The sequence below is a fragment of the Arachis stenosperma genome, chromosome 10, assembly GCF_014773155.1.
Source record: "Arachis stenosperma cultivar V10309 chromosome 10, arast.V10309.gnm1.PFL2, whole genome shotgun sequence".
In the NCBI taxonomy this organism is placed as follows: domain Eukaryota; kingdom Viridiplantae; phylum Streptophyta; class Magnoliopsida; order Fabales; family Fabaceae; genus Arachis; species Arachis stenosperma.
The window spans coordinates 39,317,233-39,334,075 of NC_080386.1; positions in this window are offsets into that span (position 1 = coordinate 39,317,233).

Sequence of the window (16,843 nt, forward strand, 5' to 3'; positions counted from 1 at the left end):
GCATTTGGTTTATATGTTGTTGTATTAATTAGATTATTTTCTTCCCTCGTCTTTATTATTACAATTTTGTAAGAGGGATATGAGTTTGTATGTTATATATATATATATATATATATATATATATATATATATATATATATATATATTATGTAAGAAGTCTTGTATATGAATCTATGCCTACTTTTTTTTAAGATAAAGTATTTATTTCCGGTTTTCAAAGTAATCAGTGATACGGTGTTGAGTCACAGGCTCCTATTTTAATATTAAATATATAAAATAGTCGTAATACTTCTTGTCTCTCATGTTTAGCCGCTCTAAGGCAATCAAGTTTAAGATACAAAAGTGACAGTACTACAACAAAATATCCAAAAGTACAAAAGATGATAAAAGGTCCTCCGCTCTGTCACCAGCTCGTAACTCACTGAGGTGGGTTACGACCTGCATCTGAAAAACAACAACATATGGTATGAGAACCGGATGTTCTCACTTCTCAGTATTGTAATAGTGCCAAATATATAAGATATAAGGTTCTGAGATGCCAAAGGCAATCCTAGAACTTCGCATTGATACAGATATTCAAGCTTAACGAGATAAATAACTTAAACCATAAATAGGGTAATCTAACTTAAGGAATTTCTAACTAAAATAACACCACTGTCCTACAGCCTTCACCAGCCAAACCTCCATAGGATCCCATCGCCACCGCCTATCAAGCCTCCTCAATCCCAGCAGAAAATACAAGTAATGCAAACAAGTAAAACACAAGTAATATACATATATATCAAGTAAACAAATAGCAAGTAGGCATGTGATTCATTTAGGCATACTGAAGATAAGCAAAGCAAACAAACACATAGAACATGCATATGATGAATGCTTGTCCTATTGGCTCGTGATATCACTTGTTGATCCGTAAATGCCAACCTGACACATCCTTTCGGATGTAGCCTTTCTGCCATGTCAGGGATATAGTGCCTCGCGGACTATCGTTCCAAGGATATAGTGTCTCGCGCACTACCGTTTCGAGGATATAATGCCTGACACACTTGCATGCTCACTCCAAGGATATGGTGCCTGACGCACTCTTGCAACAGAGAAGGTTATGCAAGCGGGATACTACCTCAGTCCTCACATCTCAACGTAGGCAGGAGACTGCCTTGGCCCCTACGCCTGCACTGCTACCTCGACAAGAGGTAGATTGCCACAGCGCTTGTCCGGGGCGCATAGCAACTTACCAATTCAATGCATGTCACGTGAGCAGGAGACTGCCACAACTCTCACATTCGAACGTAGGCGGGAGACTGCCACAGCCTTTATGATGGAGAACAATGTATATCACAATCACATACTCAATCTTAGAGATCATTGTTCATAGCACAAGTATGCTTATACTCATCTCATTAACCATAATTATTCATGTTTCTCAATTCATTGTCACCTCAACACTCTGCCCAAACACTCAAGCTATTCCATCTACAGAACTTCCCAAGCCTTGTCACCGTCTTCTAAACTTATATAAGAAATTCATCAATTTAATTTACTAACTCACCTCTAATAGTCTTAGGACATAATTACTAGAAAGAAACCTTTAACGGTAATTAAAGAAGTTTAGAAAGCTAGAAAATCCTTGAAAAGGTGAAGAAAACTATCTTTTAGCAAAACAAGGGTCTCATGTATGCAAACCCTTGTCCCGCGTACGCATGCTTTGAAATTGGACCATGTCGCGTATGCGTCCATGCGCCACGAACGCGAAAGTGCTGGATAGAAGCCATTACCCGCGTACGCATGCGTATGCCGCGTATGCGAGCCTTAGTAGACTTGGAAAAGTTTTAAAGCTGTAGAACCTCAGATTTTTGCACCGAATGTCAAACGCTCATAGCTTCCTCTATAAAGCTCCTTTTTTTCTCAAACTTTATATCATTTTAAAGCTCTTGAAATCATCTTTAACTTAAAGAAAAATTCAATCAATTTAAAAAATTGAGGCTCAAGTTAAGATCTACCAAAGTTTACCAAAAACAGATTTTTACCAAAAGTGACAATTCTCTAGTTTTTCCAAAACTTCTAAAACCAAACCAAACAAAACACACTGAACACAACTCAAATATTCATAGTAAATACTTCTCAATCATTTCTCAAGCATCTAGCTATCAAACTGTCAAATCCTCCTAATTTTCTTAATGGCTTCTCAATATAATCATCTTAAACATAATCAACAATCCCAACATCAAAATATTCACATATACACCATTCTAAACCACCACAAACATTTTTTTATCAACTTATCATCATAAATTCTCTAATTTCTCATCATCTATCAACAACAACATCATCAATCATCAACACATAAACAATTACCCATTATTAACATCATAATTTATCCAATCATCATAATCATCATAATCATCAATATTCATACTCCACCATATACAACTCTTTCAACCTTCATCAAAATCATCATCAACCATAACATTTACATGCAATTAATCATGCAACCACATCATCCAATCCTATCCTAAAGACCACTAGCCTAAGTCTCATGAAATATTATATATTACATAAAGAAAATCCAAACTATACCTTGACCGAATCCCAATATGTACAAATTCACTAAGTTGAGTCCTCAAACAAGCTCAACAACGCCTAGCTACCAAAGATCAACTCCAAGTTCACCAATTCCTCAATTCAATTCCAACCAACAAGAATTTCCAAGCTAAACCATATAAATTACCAAAATCAAAATCTAGGATTAAAAAATATGGCAAATCATAAGGGTATAGAGCTTTCTTACCTTACCCACTGTGAATTGGGTTAAAACCCAATAGAAATCAAGTGCTAGATTATACTTAAATACCCAAAATCACAAAAACCATTCATTCACCATAACCAAAGTTTCAAATTTATTGGGAAGAGAGAACTGGGCTTGATAATTCAAATTTCTCACTGGTGCACGAAATTGACTCTGCAATATTTGCACAGATAGACCGGTAAGTGTACCGAGTCGTCCAAGTAATACCTCAGGTGAGTGAGGATCGATCCCACGGAGATTGTTGATTTGAACAAGCAATGGCTATCTTATATATCTTAGTTAGGTGGATAGAAAATATAGTTGTTGTGGAAAAATGCATAAAAACAGAATAAATAAAGTATTACTGGCTTGGTGTGAAATCAGTGATAAGAGAACGGTTGAGAGTTCGGAGATACTTCCTCCTTCTGGATCAACTTTTCTCACTGTCTACTTCAACTTCTAATGATTCATTCCATGGCAGGCTGTAAGTGATTAATGCTTGGTCAGTGGTCATTAATCTCCTCTGCTTCAGATCAAACGCCAGGTCAGTGGTCATCCAATCTGAATAGAAGTGAAGCTCATGCAGTCAATTCCCTTGGTAATCCTACTCAAAGAGCCACAGATAAGGTCAGATCTTCCAGATCAGAGAATGCTTCTTCCTAATTCTAGCCTATACCACAAAGGCACTAATCACCCCGTACCTTGGCTAAACTGATGTCTCCAAGTCCCCAACGAAGTCATGGATTAGCCGTCCAAGAGATGTATAATCAAATTTGTTGTTCAATACTATTCCATCAAGGACTCACACGAACCCATGTAGAATAGGAATGACGGTCAAGTTACACTCCCAATTCATTACGATGAAGAACGAAGATACATCTTAGAATGGAATCAAGCATAGATTGAAATAGAATAGTGATATTATTAATCCATAAGAATCAGCAGAGCTCCTAACCTTAACCTAGGAGGTTAGTGACTCATAGCTTATAGAAAAGTAATGAAAAGTTTAAATGGGCAAAGATAATGATAAACATGGGTGATCTCCTTCTTAAATACTATCTAATGACTAAGGATTACAGAAAATAAGATAGACTAGGTTGACAGTGCAAAAATCCACTTTCTGGGCTCGCTTGGTGAATAATTAAGCTGAGCTTGGGGTGACTCCACAAGTTGGTACTCCCTTTTGGGTGTTGGACGCCCACCTTGCTTCCCTTTTGGGTGTTGGATGCCAGCTGCTCCCTTTTGAGCATCCAACACCAGGATTGGGGTTGGTACCTAGCGTTGAATGCCAGTTTTGGACCTTTAATTTCAGAGATAAGTGATGAGCGGATAATTTATACGCTTTTTTGCATTGTTTTTACATAGTTTTTAATATGTTTTAGTTACTTTTTAGTATATTTTTATTAGTTTTATGCAAAAATCACATTTCTGGACTTTACTATGAGTTTGTGTGTTTTTCTATGATTTTAGGTATTTTCTTGCTGAAATAGAGGGACCTGAGCAAAAATCTGATTAAGAGGCTGAGAAAGAACTGAAGATGCTGTTGCATTCTGACCTCCCTACACTCGAAGTGGATTTTCTGGAGCTATGCACGTGAAAGCTTCAATGCTCAGCCCAAACACACATCAAGTGGGTCCCGGAAGTGGATTTCTACACTATCTACACTTAGTTACTCATTTTTTGTAAACATAGTTTACTAGTTTAGTATAAATAGCACTGTTTACTATTGTATTCATATCTTTAGATCATTTTTGAGACTATCTTAGGATCACTTTTGATCTCTTGATCACGTTTTGGGGGCTGGCCACTCGGCCATGCCTGGACCTTCATTACTTATATATTTTCAACGGTGGAGTTTCTACACCTCATAGATTAAGGTGTGGAGCTCTACTGTTCCTCATGAATTAATGCAAAGTACTATTGTTTCTCTATTCAATTAACGTTTATTCTTGTTCTAAGATATTCACTCGTACTTCAAACTGATGGATGTGATGATCCGTGACACTCATCATCATCCTCCCTTATGAACGCGTGCTTGACAACCACCTCCGTTCTATCTGCGAGAGCTTGAGTGTGTATCTCTTGGCCTCCTGGTTCACAACGCATGGTTGCCTCTCCTGACAACAGAGTCTTCCATTCTGTGAGATTAGAGTCTTCGTGGTATAAGCTAGAATCAATTGGCAGCATTCTTGAGATCTAAAAATTCTAAACCTTGTTTGTGGCATTCCGAGTAGATCTGGGATGGGATGACTGTGACGAGCTTCAAACTCGTGACTGTTGGGCGCAGTGACAGTGTGCAAAAGGATTAATGGATCTTATTCCTACATGATCGAGAACCGACAGCTGATTAGCCATGCGGGAAACCATAGCGGACATGTTTTCACTGAGAGGACGGATGGTAGCCATTGACAACGGTGATCCACCAACATACAGCTTGCCATGGAAGGGAGTACGCAAGATTGGATGAGGACAATAGGAAAGCAGAGGCTCAGAGGGGACAAAGCATCTCCATACACTTATCTGAAATTTCCACCAATGAATTGCATAAGTATCTCTATCCTATTTTATGTTTTATTTCCTTTTTAATCATCAAAACATCATAACCATTTGAATCCGCCTGACTGAGATTTACAAGATGACCATAGCTTGCTTCAAGCCGACAATCTCTGTGGGATCGATCCTTACTCACGTAAGGTATTACTTGGATGACCCAGTACACTTGCTGGTTAGTTGTATCGGAGTTGTGCATCACAATTCCGTGCACCAATAAGTATGGATGATTATATATTTCTAGAAAGTCCTGGATGTTATATTTTCAATGCTTTTGAGAGCGCACCATTTGGACCTTTACATCTCCAGAAATGCTCCTTCGAGTGCATGGAGGTTAGAATCTGATAGCATCTGCAGTCCTTTCTCTATCTCTGAATCAGACTTTTCCAAAACTCCTCAATTTCAGTCAGAATTTACCTGAAATCATCATAAAACACGACAACTTAAAGTAGAATCCAAAAATGTGAAATTTTGCACTAAAACCTATGAAAACATAATAAAACTTGAACAATACATAACTAAAATGATATGAAAATGATGTCAAAAAAATGTATAAAATATCCGTTCATCAGAAGACCAAACTTAAACTGTTGCTTGTCCCCAAGCAACCAAAAACAAAGTAGGATCAGAAAGAAGAGAAGGAACAATAAATCTCAAAGTTTTTCAAATGAAGCTCAGTTCCAATTGATGAACGGGGCTTTTAACTATTCACTTCTGAACAGTTTTGGTATCTCACTATCTTTTAAAGCTCAGAAGTGTTGATGTCTTTAAGAATTCAGAATCTGGATGATATTATTGACTTTCTTAGTTAAGTTCTTTTTTATTTTTGAACACAGCTTTTTTTAGAGCTTAGCCGTGACTCTAAGTGCTTTGTTTTTCTGTATTACCACCGGATACATAAACGCCACAGACACTTAACTGGGTGAACCCTTTCGGATTGTGATTTAGCTTTGCTAGAATCCCCAGCCAGTGGTGTCCAGAGTTTTTAGGCACACTCTTTTGCTTTTGGAATCACGACTTTAACTACTCAGTCTCAAGCTTTTCACTCGAAACCTTTACACCACAAGCATTTAGTTAGGGGAGGAGCTCAATTGAACTTTTTAGGCCAAGATTTAGATTCTTTTAGCCCCTCCTAACCATTGATGCTCAAAGCCTTGGACCCCTTGCTCTTGCCTTTTGGTTTAAAGAGTTATTGGCTTTTTCTTTTTCTCTCTTACTCTTACCTTTTGGTTTAAAGAGCTATTGGCTTTTTCTTTTTCTTTCTTATTCTCTCTCTTTCTTTTTTTTTTTGTTTCTTTCTCTTTTTTCTTTCTTTTTGCTACTTTTTCTTGCTTCAAGAATCAATAGTTGGATTTTTCAGATTACCAATAATACTTCACCTTTTCCATCATTCTTTCAAGAATCAACATTCATTACTCCAACATCAAATATTCACTATTTATTCATGTATTCAGAAAGTAAAAGTAATGCCACCACATTAATTAACTGGACTATTCTTATTATATAACTCAAGTTCATGCATCTTACTTCTCTTTTTCAAATAAAATTTTTCTTTTAAGTATGGTGAGAGATGCATGGAATATTTCATAGCTTAAGACAAAACACAGGATGATCATGCACTTAGAAATAGAAAACAGACAATGTAATACAATGGAAAACAGAAAAATAACATAGGCAAAAGGGGGTATGAAATGTGACCACCTTAGTGACGGTGGCTACTGCTTCCTCTAAAGAATCCAATGGAGCGCTTGAGTTCTTCTATGTCACGCCCTTGTCTTTGTTGCTTTTCCTTCATGGCTCTTTGATCTTCTCTTATTTCATAGAGGATGGTGGAGTGCTCTTGGTGTCCTATCCTTAGCTGATCCAAGTTGGAGCTTAGTTTTCCTAGAGAAGTATTAATTTAATCCCAATAACCATGGGATGGAAAATGCATCCCTTGAGGCATCTCAGGGATTTCTTGTTGAGGCAGCACCATATGCTCTTGCTGTGGTTCATGTGCCAGCTCTCTAACATGCTCCATCCTTCTTTTAGTGATGAGTTTGTCCTCCTCAATGGGGATGTCTTCTTCTATGATAATTTCGGCTGAATTGCATAAGTGACATATGAGGTGAGGGAGGCGGAGGCAAGTGCCTTTCCCTTTCTCTTCCTTGAGATTTCAACAGTCTTTGGTGCCATACTTAGGAGTGGTAGAAGTAAAAAAGCAAAGCTTTTGCAACACCAAACTTAAGAGATTTGCTCATCCTCGAGCAAATATGAACAATGGGGAAGAAGAAAGTAAAAGAAGAAGAAAGAGGTAGAGATATAGGGAGGGAACGGAAGGGGTGAATGATTGGTGAGTTAGGTGTAGAATCTGTGGGACCCACTGATCCTGAGAGGCTAGGAAATTCGAATTTCCTGCCTCCTTGTGGGCGTTGAACGCCCAATCTCTGCTCCCTGGCTGGCGTTCAACGCCAGCTTCCTGCTCCATATAGGGCGTTGAACGCCCTTCAGGGTTTCCCTTCCTAGCATTCAACACCAAGTCTTTGCTCCCTGGCTGGTATTAAACACCAGCTTCTTGCTCCATTGTGGGTGTCGAACGCCCTCTAGGGACTCCTCCCTTGGTGTTCATCGCTAGCTTCCTCACCCATTAGGGCGTTGAATGCCCCCTTGCCTCCTTGTCTGGCGTTTAATGCCAGCAAGAGGTCTACTCCAAGGTGTTCTGTTTTCATCTCTGAACGTCTCTGTCTCTGTTCTAACTACTGCACATGATCACAAACATTAAAAATCAAGGGAAAACTAAAGGAATTAAACTGAAATGAACTCAAATGAAAATAAACAAAAGAAAAATAAAATTACTCTACTCATGGTTGGGTTGCCTCCCAACAAGCATTTCTTTACCGTCATTAGCTTGACGGACAGCTCATTTCAAGGAGGAAGGTAGTCATAGAGGATTAAATTCTTACTCCTTACTGGGAGCGTCCTTCCTGTGCTCTCATGGAAGAGGTAGGGTTGGGCTTGTAGCATGATGTTGGTGTTTCTTTGTGCCATGTCCCTCTTCCATGGTGAATACTATTATGAGATAAGTGAATACTACCATCTTCCATGGTGATAGTGCATACCTGACACCAAACTTACGTTTGGTGGTAAGAGGGTTGAATTGGTTCCATCCAAGGGAGGAGGCTTGAATGCTGAATCATTTATACAAGTGCCTCCCTTGTCAGGAGGCATTGGAGGGTTGAAAACCTCAAACACCATCCAGTCCCCTTGCAACCTAAGTGCCTTTTCTCCTTGCTCAATATCTATCAGGGATCTTTTAGTGGCCAAGAGTGAGGTTTCGAGAATGATGGAGTCATTCGCATCCTCTCTCATGTCAAAGCCTGTAGGGAAGAAGAACTCTCCAACCTTTACCAGTATGTTCTCCACTGGCTCGTGTGCTTGCCTCAAAGACTGGTTATTCATTTGTAAGGTAATTCTTGTTGCTTGTGCCTCTTGGATTCCCAACTTCTTAATCACAGATAAAAGTATCAGATTCAAACATAAGCCAAGATCATATAGGGCTTTGTCAATAGTGATCTTTCTGGTAGTGCATAGAATCTAAAAGTTCCCTGGATCTGACATCTTGGTTGGTAGTTCATTCTGGAATAAAGCACTGCACTCTTTGGTCAGTACCATAGTCTCATCTCCCCTTAGGTTCTTCTTTTCAAAAAGAATGCCTTTTAGACAGGCCGTATAGGGGGGTCTTCTTTTCCAATACCTCTGCAAAAGAGATATTGACTTGCAGCTTCTTGAGTGCTGCTAGGAAATGAGCCAGTTGCTCATCTTCTGATTCTGTTTGCATGCCTAGGAAAGGTAGCACTTGAGGCTCTTTTACCTCTGCAAGGGCGTGCTCTGTGGTAGTCACAGGCTCCTCTTGCATGCCCAGAGAAGAATCAACTTAAGGTTCCTTCTCCTCTGTAGGGGCGTGCTCAATGACATTCTTAGGATCCTCCTGGTTCTTGGTTGCCTTAAGTCCCTTAGTAGTAGGCTCCTGAGGTTCGGCCTCCTTGGTGAAGACTACTATTCTACCTTCTTTTAAGGTCTCCTTCTCAAAGAGCATCATGCTTTCTGTGAAGGCCCTATAGGGATGCACCTCCTCAAATAACTCAGTAAGAGGAATATTAACCTGCTCAGGTGTCCACTAGTCATGGGTGTGAATGTCTCCTTGAGGGTAGTTACCACTCATATCACTAAGAGCATTATAAATCTCAACAGGGGGTGCGGCTACAGTCTCCATGTCTAGAACTTCTGTCCTAACTGGGATCTCCTCACAGGAGTATAAGTGCTGGTTATTAGCAGCTATCTCAATGAGCTCATTTGCAAAGTGATCTACTGTCTTCTTGGCAATCTCAGAGATGGCTCATAGAAGATGATCGTCTTGCCCCATCCTGAGAACATATGGGGAGGCAATTCCTGAACAACAGCTTTTACCTCTCCTTCTGCCTGAAGGTCTGAACACCTGTCACTAGCTTAGTTAATCTCTGTGAGGGAGAGAACCTGTTTAGGAATTTGTTAACAACCTTATCCTAGGTGTTCACACTTTCTCTAAGTTTAATATACCACCATTCATTTGCTTGATCACTCATAGCAAATGGGAAGATTTTTAGCATGAGACTTCAGGGTCTACTCCATTGGCCTCTACAGTGTTACAGAACTGCAGGAAATCAGAGATGAACTTACTGGGGTATTCCTGTGGGTGTCCATGAAATTGGCATTTTTGCCGAAATAGTAGGACTTGGTCTATGTTGACCTTAAAGTCATCTGAGTCAATAGGAGTGTCAAATGTATAGGAGCCCAGAGGTCTCTCGATTCGGTTATTCTCCTTTGGATCCATAGTTACTTCGGTGTTCCTGCATACATAAATAAGAGACAAAGAAAAATGGGAGTCTCTATGTCACAGTATAGGGAGCTCCCAGTGAGATATCCAAAAGAAATAGAAGAGAATAAAGAGGGAGAATTCGAAAATTAAAGAGGAAAAAGGAATTTAAAAATTAATTTTTTTAAATTCAAAATAATAAATAAAAATGGAAAAATTAATTAGAAAATTTAAAAATAAAAAATTAGAAAGAAAGGGATTTAAAAATTTTTGAAATTAAAAAAGAAAGACAAACAATTAACTAACAAGATTTGAAAAGAAAGATAACATATTTGATTTTGAAAATTTTAAAATTCAAAAAGAATAAGTCAAACAAAAAGATTTGAAATTTGAATTGAAAAGAAAAAAATATTTGAAATTTAAAAGAAAGAGTCAAATTAGATAAGATAAGATTTAAAAATTTAAAATTTAAAAGATTTGAAATTTTGAAATTTAAGATTTAAAGATTTCAAGTTTAAAATTTAAAAGATTTGAAAATAAAATTTGAGACTTTGAAAATTAAAATTTAAAGATTTAAAATTCAAATTTGAAATTTTAAAGATCAAGAATCTAGAAAGATAAGATTTTATTTTGAAATTTGAAATTGATTTAAGATAAGATAAAGATTTTGAAATTTGAATTTTAAAATTTGAATTTATAATAAGATAAGATAGGATCTTTTTGAAATTCAAAGAAAGATAAAAAGATAAGATAAAGATTTAAAAAAATAGGATTTAAAATTTAAAAATTAAACTTTACTTAACAAGGAAACACTAAACTTAAAAATTTTTTGAAATCAAAGGTTATTATTTTCGAAATTTTTGAAGGAAAAACACAAAAAGGACACCAAACTTAAAAATTTTAAGATCAAACAAAGAAAAACACCAAGAACAATTTGAACATAATGAAGAACACTCAAGAACACTTTTTCAAAAATTTAATAAAAGAAAAACACAAAAAGACACCAAACTTAAAATTTCAAAAGCCAAGACACTAATTTTTAGAAATTTGCAAGAAACACACCAAAAGACATCAAACTTAAAGAAGTTGAAATCAAATAAAAGAAAGTAACAAGAACAGTTCGAATAACAAGAAGAAAAATAAGAACAATTTTCTAAAAACTCAAGAAAAGACAGACCAATAGTACCAAAGGGACCAAAGATAGGAGACACCAAACTTAAGGATTGACACAAGGCTCAAACAAAAAATAAAGATTACCGAAGAAAAGAAAAGATTTTGAAAAATTTTTTAAAAAAGAAATAAGAAAGAGGTAAGACTCAAAACAAAAAACTCAAAAGGAAATAGATGGTCAAAAACAGATAAAGATTTTGAAAACTTTTTGGAAAAGAAAGCAAGAAACACAATTAAAAGAGCAATTAAACCATAAAAGTACCTAATCTAAGCAACAAGATAGTCCGGTAGTTTGTCAAACTCGAACAATCCCCGGTAACGGCACCAAAAACTTGGTGCACAAAATTGACTCCGCAATATTCGCACAGATAGACCGGCAAGTGCACCAGGTCGTCCAAGTAATACCTCAGGTGAGTGAGGGTCGATCCCACAGAGATTGTTGGTTTGAACAAGTAATGGCTATCTTGTAGATCTTAGTTAGGCAGATAGAAAATATAATTGTTGTGGAAAAATGCATAAAAACAGAATAAATAAAGTATTACTGGCTTGGTGTGAAATCAATGTTAAGAGAACGGTTGAGGCTTCGGAGATGCTTCCTCCTTCTGGATCAACTTTTCTCACTGCCTACTTCATCTTCTAATGATTTATTCCATGGTAGGCTGTAAGTGATTAACGCTGGGTCAGTGGTCATCCAATCTGAACGGAGGTGAAGCTCCTACAGTCGATTCCTTCGGTGATCCTACTCAAAGCGCCACAGACAAGGTCGGATCTTCCGGATCAGAGAATGCTACTTCCTAATTCTAGCCTATACTACAAAGGCCCTAATCGCCTCGTACCTCGGCTGAACTGATGTCTCTAAGTCCCCAACGAAGTCGTGGATTAGCCATCTAAGTGATGTATAATCAAGCTTGTGGTTCAATACTATCCCGTCAAGGACTCGCACGAACCCATGTAGAATAGGGATGACGGTCAAGTTACACTCCCAATTCATTAGGATGAAGAACGAAGATACATCTTAGAATGGAATCAAGCATAGATTAAAATAGAATAGTGATATTATTAATCCATAAGAATCAGCAGAGCTCCTAACCTTAACCGAGGAGGTTAGTGACTCAGAGCTTACAGAAAAGTAATGAAAGGTTCGAATGGGCAAAGATGATGATAAACATGGTGATCTCCACCTTAAATACTAATCTAATGACTAAGGATTACAGAAAATAAGATAGACTAGGTTGATAGTGCGAAAATCCACTTTCTGGGCCCACTTGGTGAGTGTTTGGTCTGAGCTTGGGGTGACTCTACAAGTCGGTACTCCCTTTTGGGCGTTGGACGCCCACCTTACTTCCCTTTTGGGTGTTGGACGCCACCTGCTCCCTTTTGAGTGTCCAATGCCAGGAATGGAGTTGGTAGTTGGCGTTGAACGCCAGTTTTGGACTTTCAATTCCAGAGATAAGTATAAACTATTATACATTTCTAGAAAGGCCTGGATGTTAGCTTTCTAATGCTGTTAAGTGCGTGCCATTTGGACGTCTGTGGCTCCAGAAATACTCCTTCGAGTGCATGAAGGTCAGAATCTGACAGCATATGTAGTCCTTTCTCTGTCTCTGAATCAGACTGTTTCAAAACTCCTCAATTTCAGTCAGAATTTACCTGAAATCATCATAAAATACAACAACTCAAATTAGAATCCAAAAATATGAAATGTTCACTAAAACCTATGAAAACATAATAAAACTTGAACAATACATAACTAAAATGATATGAAAATGATGTAAAAAAGCATATAAAATATCTGCTCATCCCTTACCAACTTGTTTAGCTAGAATTGAAGAGCTTGACAAGAGTTTCGTGTGGCTACAAACAACTCATCAATTAAAGCTCCATAACTCAAGTTATGGCTCCCAAAAGTTGATTGTGAATAGTATTTTATGAAACCCTCACTCCCTTCCTCTCATTCATGTTACTCAGCCCCTTTGGTGCTGAAAGTGGTTGTCTTGGCCATTTAAAGGTGTAGTTATAAGTTGGGCTTGGGCCCAGTCTAACCCGTTAGCATTTTTGGTCCGTTTGACCCAACTTTGGGACAAACCTTTAGAATTAACGCCCAGTTTTCAACTTTAATTATTTTTCTAAGTTTTTCTATAATTTTACCGGTATGCATTTTTGTGCCTTTTTTTAGTAGAAAATTATATTTTTCAACTCAAAAAATCCTACTGAATTCAAATCTCACCTTTAAATTTTCAAATTAAAACTTATAAATTTTGATCCTATTTTGAGCAATTAAATTATTATTTTATTTAATTAATTTGTTAATTAAAACCTGGTTCTTATATGGATAATTAAAATTAGGTCTTAGTTGTTGCATCTTGAGAGTTGTAATCATGTTTAATCCGGGCTTGTATTAGAGAAAATTGAGCAAAAAGTCCAAAAACACACTCCAAGAGAAGCAGGTCTGTCGGGCGTGAAATGAAGAATGTCGGGTGTAAGGTTGGCTTAGGGGAGTCCACCGAGCGTAAGGGGAAAGTCGCCGAGCATAGGAGCTTGTCCACCGGGCGCAGGGCATAGCCGCCGGGCATGCTGGAGCTTAGATGGGTCCACCAGGCGTGCATCCTTCCCCGCTAAGCGTGCATAGTTTTAATTCCCTGGTCCACACTTCTACTCCTTATGCTACGCTGTTGTTGCCTTTGTGTTTTCTTTGAAAAAATCTTGGTTCTTGCTAGTTTTTTAGTCCAAAACTTTTGAAAACATAAAAACACTATCCCAACTCCATGTAGTTGGTTATTTATTAAATTCTTTTAGAAAATATAAAAAATTTGATTAAAATCTAAGAAAGTAAATGAAAATAACCCTAAAAATCACTTAAGATGATGTGTTATAAAAAATAATTTAGATTAAATTTAAAAGATTTATCTCTCAATATTATTATAAATCTCTAAATTTAATCAAAGACCTTATTATATTATCCCTTTAATATAATAACAATAACAAATTATTTGACACACGATAGATTGGATTGTGGTCATATTACTTATTCCTAATAATCTTCCACTTGCACAAGAGTCAATCATGATATATTGGGTCTTGGGAATACTATTATCTAAATAATCTTCTACTTGCACTAGAGCCAATCAATCATGTGTATACTTTTTTAATACACATTTGTGAATTTAAACACCTTAGCTTTTGAGCATGTATGCTTGACGTTTTGTAAAATACACTTACACTTTGTTTGGTTTAGAAGAATTTGGAAGGAAAGAAAATGAGGAGAAGAAAATAGATGAAAAAAATTAGTTTTTCATTGTTTGGATCAAGAAAGAAAATGAATGGAAAATGTAAAAGTACATGTGGGACCCATATTAAAGTTTTCTCTCCAAAATTGAGAAGAAAACTTAGATTGGGATGGAAAAATGGGTAAAATTACAAACTTATCATTATAACATTAGTATATTATAATTTATAAAGGATATTAATGTAATTTTATTTAAGTATGATTTTTTCTCTTCTTATTTTTTCTTCCATCCAAACAAAAGAAAAATTTCTTTCTACTTTCTTTCTTTCCATTTTCTCTTCATCCAAACAACACAAAAAAAAAAAAAAATAACTTTTCTTTTTATTTTTTTCCACTCATTTTCCATTTTATATCCAAACAAAGTGTTAGTGCATAATAGATATCAAATTTTCTCAAACACATGAAATTTTTCATCACAATAGTGCATAAGTTTTTATTTTAAGAAAAATTCTTATTGAAGATAATTCTAATGCCTATCATTGGATAGTTTCTTTTAGAATCTTTCATACTATATACCATTTATTTGGTATCAATGTACATGAATATAAAAAATTTAAGTAACTATTAGTTCTATTTTTTATAGAATTATATCATTATACAAATAGGTTACTTTTTAAAAAAAATAGTTTGACAATCAAATTTTCTATTCTTTTGAGAAATCATTGTGCTCCCACTATTCTTTTGTATATACAAAGTTCCTCTTCACATTACACAAATTGAACTTTTCAATTGTCTTGAACTTCATCAAGATTTATTTGTTCACCTTATCTTCTTTCGAAAAGAAAATTTCTTTTCTAAAACAAAAAGGTTAAACATCTTGTCACAAACACTTTTATCGTAAAAAGAATGATAGAAATAATATTCATTATTTCTTTAGGATAACCAATAAATCTCATTTATCGAATCTAATATTAATTCTATTATTGTGCAATCTCTAAACACATATAAGACATCTCTAAACTCTAATGTTCTTAAATTTCAATTTATACCCTTTTCATATCTCATATTGGATAAAAATTGATTTAGTGAAAATTTTGTTAATTTAGCAACATTTCTAAAATATAGTCCAAATATTTAACAAAAGATTAGTGATCCTCGGCCGAATCAAATTCCTTGTTTCTCAATAAAAATACAAATTAGATATTTTCTTAGAGATTTCACTTTAAATCTCTTATAATAAAAAAAAAACTCAATATTTTTATTATTGGTCAAACCAACCTTTAAGTGTAATTTTAATTCTTATACTCAATATTCATATTGAGCTTTTTTTACGAGATTACAAATCTTAATTATTAGGTTGAGACTCTTTGAACGATCTAAACAAAAATGAAAAATTTGTTTTTTATGGTGTTCCTTAAATAAAAAATAAGTAGTCCTATCAAAAAAAAAAAAAACAAAAATAAGTAGGATAAAGTTTGTGTAATTTTCTAAGCATAAATTATTAGTTTATGTGATTATTAGTTTGAATTTGTTTAATTGTTTACGAAGTGTTTGAGTAATGTCTATTGGGTTATAAGTTTGAAGAAACATTTTTAATTTTATTTTCTTTCTAGTTGTACATCAAGTAAAGAAGGAAATAGAAAAAAAAAACACACACAAAAACTAGCAAAGAAATAAAAAAAGGGTTCGATTTGACACTCAAATTTCATAAAAACAAAAATTTTAAAATTTTAATGAATACAAATCAAACAAAAAATTCGATTTGTGTTAAAATTTAATAGAACACAAATGTGAGAATCAAATTTGTATATTTAAAAAAACTAAAAATTTAAAACTACAAATCTGACTGTACTAATATCCGACTTCACATCATGGTGAAATACACCATGTTCCAATAACGCCGAAAAACAACATTGTTGATTCAGTATTAAAATTAAAAATTGCTATAATAAAAGATAAGATATATTTATGAATTTATTAGTAATGGATATCTAAAAGAAACATATTAAGTGATTAATTTTGTTTAGATTTACTACACATGCAAGTGTTTTTGGCATACAAGTTTATATAAGTTAACCCTAAATCAACAAAACCTACTTTCATAACGCGCGTGTGAAATCACGACGTTCCTCCTCGAACATGTGTATCCCGTGTTCCTCCTCTTCCTCTTTCTTCTCCTTCTTATTTGCGTTCTTCCTCCTTTTTCTTCGCGTTCATTCTTCTTCTTCGCGTGTTTCATCCTTTTCGCCATTCTTTTTATTGCTGATGTTGTTACTATACT